Genomic DNA, 8732 nt, shown 5'->3' with positions numbered 1-8732 from the left:
CTTGCTCCAAGAGCTTCTTGTCCTTTTCAATCTCCTGCCGCTAACGGTTCTCAGGCTGCTTGAACGAATCCAGCAAATCTTCGTCGTCCTTGATGGCACAGCCCGGTTGGGCATACGGATTGTTTACTCCTCCAACGCTTCTGGCAGAGCTGGTGATCGTTGTGACTGATGGCGCTACCTCTGGTCGTCGTAATCAACAGCACCATCACCATCGTAATCAACAGCACCATCTTTTTAAGCTCCAGCGGCCGGCTTGGGCGTCTCGTTTGAAGTGGCCGTAACCTCCTGGTCTCTGCTCACGCTGGAGGAGCATTTGTTGCCCTGGCGCGACCGCGATCAGCGTTTTCCTGCTGCTGCCTTTTGCTGCCGGAAATCGTTGAGGTAGATTGGACGACTTAAGGTTGGTGTGGATCTTCCAGATCTCCCCCACGGAGAACGAGTGCGGAATTAAGCTTGTGTTGGAACTCATACAGCTTGTGTTGCTGTTTTCGCTCGACTCAGCCGCCAACCCTGGATTGACCGATGTCACTTTCCCACCCGCATTCGTCGTCGTCGCTCCGCCCCAGTTGACCTTCTTCGCCTTCATCATCCGCACCGAATTGCCCTCATCCCTGTCGGACTCATCACTCAGACAGTAGCATGGATTCAGCAGCTGTGGTGCCCCAGTGTGGATTTTTGTACTGCTGCCGCAGCTGGCGCAGGTTCCAGGTGCTGTTGCACGTCGCATCTTGCTCCAAGAGCTTCTTGTCCTTTTCAATCTCCTGCCGCTAACGGTTCTCAGGCTGCTTGAACGAATCCAGCAAATCTTCGTCGTCCTTGATGGCACAGCCCGGTTGGGCATACGGATTGTTTACTCCTCCAACGCTTCTGGCAGAGCTGGTGATCGTTGTGACTGATGGCGCTACCTCTGGTCGTCGTACTGGACGAAGTCGATCGTATCGGGGACGATTTGTCACTGCTGCAGCTGCTAGTCGCGGACGGGACGCTCGGATTGGAGGACAGCTGCAAATGGTTCGTAGGGGGATGGTTCAGTCTTTACAGTGATGAGGCCTCGAGATCGTTGGCCCTTGTGATCGACTGTGTTGAACCAGCTGACCGACGGTACTGGCGAGATTCGGCGTGCTGGAAAAGATGCTCTTTAGTCCTATTCGATTTGCGAAACATTTCCTCCAACGCGGAGGCCGTTGTTTGACAAGACGTTGGCCGTAACTTGACGCCAACTTTTCACGGTTTTACCGGCGTTCCAGGACCGCCCTAGGACAAAGTGCTGATCGCCGACTACGACTATTGCTGCAAAAGGAAAGATCAAAATAAAATTGTCCGTCGGACGCAGATTCAAAAACATACCAGCTTGATCACGAAAAAAATCTTCCCGATAAACACGCGGTCGCGAAGGAGCAAACAAAAACAATGAAATTTTTGCTAAGTCCGAGTTTGACAGCTCAAAAAAGTACATGCGACACCTACACTTGAAAAATAGAACTAAGTTGGCTCGAGTAGCTCGAGTGGACCTTTCACTGGGTATAGCTGCCTTGCTTATTACACTGTGAAAATATCCAGGATTACTACACAAAAGTGTGTAATCCTACTTGAACCTACTGCCCAGTCCACTCAATCCAAAAATGCCAAAAATATTCGTAATTACCTTTTGCCTTTTGGTGGCGCTTTGTATTAGTATGTGTGTGGTCGATGTTTGCGGATGTGCACGCAGAACACAGAACAGTTAAAACTAGCGAAAATGCCTCACTTTCTTCTGATACAAGTCGCCATATTGATGTTCGAACAAATCAGCAACAAAAATTGAATTAGACTATACTTTAAAGTTAGTTTTTTTTTATTTGTTTTTGCCATTCCGAAAAGAATATTCGTAAATATTCGTAATAACCTTTTGCCTCTTTGTGGCGCTTTGTATTAGTATGTGTGTGGTCGATGTTTGCGGACGTGCACGCAAAACACAGAGCGTTAGAACTAGCGAAAATGCCTCATTTTCTTCTGATGCGAGTCGCCATATTAAAATTTTTTTGAAAATTCATACCCGTGGTACTACCCAGTCAACTCAATCGGAATTAAATTCGAATCGATTAAGTATTCCGTTTCAAACGCAACAACCGAACTGAATTCCGTTTCAGAATTCCGATTGAGTTTGAGTTTGAGTTTTGTGTAATCATATGGTACGTTCGTTTGAAATGCCGGTGTGGCACTGAGTGCCGCACTCGTCGGTGCCAGTTTTGGTTCAATCGAACGTCATTTGTCAGTGCGCGTGGAACTCGAATGAAACTGAAAAAATATTGAGTGCGGCACTAGAGTTTCAGTTCCAACAGGGCGGTGAAACTCGTGCGGAACTAGCGCGAGTTTCCTCAAAGAAACACTTTGACAGCTCTGAGTGCGGCACTCAGTGTGAAACTAGCCATCAAACGAACGTACCAATATTTGTACTAAAAAAAGTTTAATTCTGTTACTCGTTGAAGCAATAACGTTGCCCAGGCACGAAATATTTTATTAGGGCTGGTTCTGTAAGAATTCTGCTAGAATGTCGCTAAATTTCAGTTAGAATTCTATAAGAAAATGGAAACTCCCATTCACGACGTTCTAGCAGGATTCTAACAGAGTTCTTACAGAGCTGGATATTCTTACAGCATTCTAGCAGACATGTTCCACCGTTCTAGCAGGATTCTGACAGAACCAGCTCTGCTAGAATATTTCGTGACTGGGCTGTGTTAGAACTCGGCTAGAAACCAACCAACGAATGCCTGCTCATTAAGGTACACTTATTTATTACGTAACGCTAAAATTTGTATTTTTTGACCCCCTTGCCCTTCGTTTAAAATGTCCATACAAATTTCTAAAAAATACTTAACTCGTTCGAACTTCCCGCCCCCTCAACCCACACCACCAACGTCGTTATGTAATAAAAGAAAAAAAAATACTTAACTCGTTTGAACTTCCCACCCCCTCAACCCACACCACCAACGTCGTTATGTAATAAAATAATTCTCTTTTACGGTGGTGGCGCTGCGTGGTGGTAGCTGCCGTGTTTATTACACTATGAAAATATCTATGGCTAATCTAAAGATTCAAAAGGTGGCAACAGAAATGTCCGTCCAAAAGAGGTGCTGCAAAAAACTTATTATTTTTTGATCAAATGTTCGAACAAATCAACAGCAATTACAAGTATTATAGTAAACTATACTTGAAAGTTAGTTTTGTTATTTGTTTTTGCAAAACCGAAACGAAAATGCCAAACATATTCGTAATTACCTTTTGCCTCTTGGTGGCGCTTTGTATTAGTATGAGTGTGGTCGATGTTTGCGGACGTGCACGCAGAACACAGAACAGTTAGAACTAGCGAAAATGCCTCAAATAAGAATACAAATTGGTAGCTCCGTTAAAGGTACAAATTATTATTTGGCAATTGAATTTACCTATTATCTAAACACACATATTTAGTCTATTCAAAAAGTTATCATTTTAACACTAAAAAATATCGCTATATCATTTACATTAATGAACTAAGCATGAAATCGTTAACACAAAAAATCGTTCTCAATAAAACCAGACATAAAAAAACTAACTACCCAAAAAAATCATCAAATAATTTAATAGATGAAAGAAAGGAGAATGGGCAAATTTGTATGGGAGCTGGTCCAAGGATGTACACGAATGGGAGAAACTTTATTCTAAACATCTCGCCGAGACATGAAAAAAAGTCTTCTGGACAAACTCTCTAAACCCCGGGGTTCGAAAGTTACACGTTGTTGAAGTTTGAGTATTTTGGGTTAAAATGTACATAAAATCGTATTTTTGCTATTTCTAAAATAACTCATAAAATCCTTATTTTATTATGGATTTCGATCATCTTGACTTCATTCGACGCGTATCAGCAAAAACTATAACTTCTGATATGTTTTAGCATGATTGAAACATGACTTCTCTTGTCTTTATACATTTGAACCGTTTATGCAAGAGGCTTACCATAGAAACAAGTCAAAACTTGAAGATTTTAAAAACGGATCCTACCCAAACTGCTTCATTTAGTATGCAATGCTACAAAGCATTGTTGTAACAGCTTATTGAGATGTTCTGAGTCGTCCAAGAACTCCTTGGAGTTCAGACCGGTGGGGTTACCGCCGTAGCAAGCATGAGGTCGGCGCTTTTTAACCTCGGAACATACCCGCATAGCTTCAGTGAGTATGGTAGACTACTTTGTTAATGTTTTGAAATGTCCAGGATCATCCTAGGACTCCCTGTAGTTAAGATCTGTGGGTCTACTAACGTAACTAGCAAGATGTCGACCGGTATTGCCCACGGATCATACCGGCATAGCTTCAGAGTATATTATATAACCTATAGGTTAGACTACTTTGTAAATGACTTGGGCTGTCTTGGATCACCTAAGGACTCCCTGAAGTTATGATCTGTGGTTGTTAACTCCGGTGAGTCCTGGGATGACCAAAGACATCCCAACACATTAAAAAAGCAGTATGATCAGTGGTCAAAACAGGTAGAAATCTTGATTGTCACGGTGGTAGATCCATAGCTGTTAACTCTAGTGAGTCCTAGGATGTCCCAGGTTTTGAAATGTCCTTAACAAACTAGCCTACTATACTCACTGAAGCTATGCGGTTATGATCCGAGGTTAAAAACCGCGGACCTTCTGCTTGTTACGGCGGTAGATCCACCGGTCTGAACTCCAAGGAGTTCTTTGACGACTCAGAACATCTCAATAAGTTGTTACAACAATGCTTTGTAGCCTTCCATACTAACTGAAGCAGTCTGGGAAGGATCCGTTTTCAAAATCTTCAAGTTTCGACTTGTTTCTATGGTAAGCCTCTTGCACAAACGGTTCAAATGTATAAAGACAAGAGAATTCATGTTTCAATCATGCTAAAACATATCAAAACTTATAGTTCTTGCTGAAACGCGTCGAATGAAGTCAAGATGATCGAAATCCATAATAAAATAAGGATTTTATTTTCTTTCATCTATTAAATTATTTGATGATTTTTTTGGGTAGTTAGTTTTTTTATGTCTGGTTTTATTGAGAACGATTTTTTGTGTTAACGATTTCATGCTTAGTTCATTAATGTAAATGATATAGCGATATTTTTTAGTGTTAAAATGATAACTTTTTGAATAGACTAAATATGTGTGTTTAGATAATAGGTAAATTCAATTGCCAAATAATAATTTGTACCTTTAACGGAGCTACCAATTTGTATTCCCTGTTTGAAAAATGTCGCACGTCGTACGAGCTGTCGCGCGGTTTTCATTTTACCGTTTCGATATCGATTGGTCGAAAGGACGACAAACGAACGACAAACACTCGACATGCGCGACATTGTTTTTTCCATCGATTTTCCTTCAATTTGACGTCACGATATTCGTCGACGCAGTTTGACAGTTCTCTTCAGTTGGTCTTGTTTGGACTTGATCAAATCAGAGAAACTTTGTACCGAATCGAACCAGTTTACGTTGCCGAAAGTTAGTGTGGATTTTGGCCGGTTGATTGGTAAGTTGTGTTGCTTTTTGTGAGCGGCTTTATCATAGCAATATATTCCAGATTTCCTGATTTCGGCCTTCGTGATGGAGGAGGAGGAGGAGGAGGAGAACGGGTCACATCGTTGCTCCAGCGGGCCATGCCGGAAGACGGGAAGGGAAGCACCCGGTCTGCGATCGAGGAAGCGGTGCGTGCCATACCCAAGGAGGAGGACAATGGAACGGCAAGTAATGGATGTTTCCCCCAATGGAACAGAAGGAGGGAGAAAGACCATTCCCCTTCCCGTCAAGTCTTGGGGAGGTGTACAATGTTCCGTGTGAAAAGAAAGGTGGAGGAAGACGGCGTTTCTGATCCGCCGGAGGTTTTTATACGGTGAGTTGTGTTTTGAAACGATAGAGGGGTTTTGCATCCCATTTGGACGACGGAAAATAAATGAGGACGATGAAAGTGTGCGTGGGAGGGACTGGAGAATAAAAAACCTGAAACCATCACAAATTCTAAACAATAAAATTCTATTTTTCATACCAATCTTTCCTGAATCTTTTCAATTCCACAATTCAAATTTTCTAAGATTCACATAAATATAAAAAAATTATTAAAAGGTATAGTTTCGTTCAAAAATATGAAAAAAATATATTAAAATTATAAAATTGTGTCTATTCAATTCAATTCTATTTATTTCTTTGGTTATCTTTTAACAATACACTCAAACCCCGATGGTTTGACACCAACTGTTGTCAAACGAACGGGGTAACTTTTTAGTTTGACACCCCTTTTACACGGAGTTCACACACACTACCAAACGATTAAAAATTATAAAATTACAAAATTATAAAATTATAAAATTATAAAATTATAAAATTATAAAATTATAAAAATATAAAATTACAAAATTATAAAATTATAAAATTATAAAATTATAAAATTATAAAATTATAAAATTATAAAATTACAAAATTATAAAATTATAAAATTATAAAATTATAAAATTATAAAATTATAAAATTATAAAAATATAAAATTACAAAATTATAAAATTATAAAATTATAAAATTATAAAATTATAAAATTATAAAATTATAAAATTATAAAATTATAAAATTATAAAATTATAAAATTATAAAATTATAAAATTATAAAATTATAAAATTATAAAATTATAAAATTATAAAATTATAAAATTATAAAATTATAAAATTATAAAATTATAAAATTATAAAATTATAAAATTATAAAATTATAAAATTATAAAATTATAAAATTATAAAATTATAAAATTATAAAATTATAAAATTATAAAATTATAAAATTATAAAATTATAAAATTATAAAATTATAAAATTATAAAATTATAAAATTATAAAATTATAAAATTATAAAATTATAAAATTATAAAATTATAAAATTATAAAATTATAAAATTATAAAATTATAAAATTATAAAATTATAAAATTATAAAATTATAAAATTATAAAATTATAAAATTATAAAATTATAAAATTATAAAATTATAAAATTATAAAATTATAAAATTATAAAATTATAAAATTATAAAATTATAAAATTATAAAATTATAAAATTATAAAATTATAAAATTATAAAATTATAAAATTATAAAATTATAAAATTATAAAATTATAAAATTATAAAATTGTAAAATTGTAAAATTGTAAAATTGTAAAATTGTAAAATTGTAAAATTATAAAATTGTTAAAATTTTAAAATATTTAGGTTCTACAAATCATGAACTCTTAAATTTTCAAATTGTATTATTCTTAAAATTCTTGATATTTTCAAAACTGTTTTTAAAAATATCAAAGATTTTATTTTATTTTAAAATTATTCCGATATTTTAGATTTTAACGATTCTAACATTCGAGCATATCATAATTGTTCAAAAACTTTAAAGTTCATTGCTTCTTTAAGGCATGGACTTCAGAGTCCCAAGAAACACATGCACTTTAAATTTAAAAAATAAACCAAATTCTCTATACAAATTTTGTATAAAAAATCAACATGCGTTGATTTTGATTTTTTATCTGAAATGTAAAATGTTTAAATGAAATATTATGTTGTGCTAAACATTTTTTGGCTTTTTCCCCAAAAATTTACAAGTTTAGAGACTACTTTTTTTAAATTTTACATTGAAAGTTAAATTTCACATTTCTAGTTATATTTTGGAAGATTTAGCCGAATGACGTAATCTTTTTTCAGGTAACCAAAAATATTCCAATCGAATCCTGCTGACAACCCAGCATTTCCGTGTTGTCCCACGGAACGGAAGCTGTAACGATCCCAAAAACACTTGCACCGGAAGTGCGTAAACCGACCTTGTCCGGACTCCGGTGCCCATCCGTTCGTGGGATGCCGAGGCGACGAGATGAACTGAAAGGCCAACTGGAAGACAACGCCAAAAACCACGTGAAGATCGCGACACACAACAAGTAAAATTAATGAATGTTTGTGAAATCGAGTGAAAAAGATTAATTTACAGAAAAATACATATAAACATAATTTAAAAATAAAAAAAATATTTTTACTGCCACATAACCTAAAAACCCGAAAAAAACAGCACACGACAAAGGCACGACAACCTAAATAACAAAACCGTGCGACGTCGGTCGAATGTCGTACGACAATGTCGAACAATTTCGATGATCGATCGCACGACAAATACGACATTTTGGTGCAAAAACGTATGACATTCGTGCGAAAGTCGCACGACATTGTCGAGCGACGTCGTACGATTGCACGGACGACAAACGACGGACGTCCGACGGACTTTTCAGTCAGGGTTCTTATTTGAGGCATTTTCGCTAGTTCTAACTGTTCTGTGTTCTGCGTGCACGTCCGCAAACATCGACCACACTCATACTAATACAAAGCGCCACCAAGAGGCAAAAGGTAATTACGAATATGTTTGGCATTTTCGTTTCGGTTTTGCAAAAACAAATAACAAAACTAACTTTCAAGTATAGTTTACTATAATACTTGTAATTGCTGTTGATTTGTTCGAACATTTGATCAAAAAATAATAAGTTTTTTGCAGCACCTCTTTTGATCAGTGGTCAAAACAGGTAGAAATCTTGATTGTCACGGTGGTAGATCCATAGCTCTTAACTCTAGTGAGTCCTAGGATGTCCCAGGACATTTCAAAACATTAACAAACTAGCCTACTATACTCACTGAAGCTATGCGGTTATGATCCGAGGTTAAAAACCGCGGACCTTCTG

General features: G+C 36.5%; 1 long non-coding RNA gene across 1 annotated transcript; it reads left to right on the top strand.

Annotated features, from left to right (window-relative positions):
* Positions 1–5321: 5321 nt before the first annotated feature.
* Positions 5322–8017, top strand: LOC119767831. The gene is made up of 3 exons (XR_005277739.1): positions 5322–5509; positions 5561–5869; positions 7714–8017. It is a non-coding gene; the product is annotated as an uncharacterized LOC119767831 (long non-coding RNA).
* The last annotated feature ends 715 nt before the right edge of the window (positions 8018–8732 follow it).

Source organism: Culex quinquefasciatus, chromosome 2 (assembly GCF_015732765.1).
Source record: "Culex quinquefasciatus strain JHB chromosome 2, VPISU_Cqui_1.0_pri_paternal, whole genome shotgun sequence".
Classification (NCBI taxonomy): Eukaryota; Metazoa; Arthropoda; class Insecta; order Diptera; family Culicidae; genus Culex; species Culex quinquefasciatus.
This window is presented reverse-complemented; position numbering and strand designations above follow the sequence as displayed.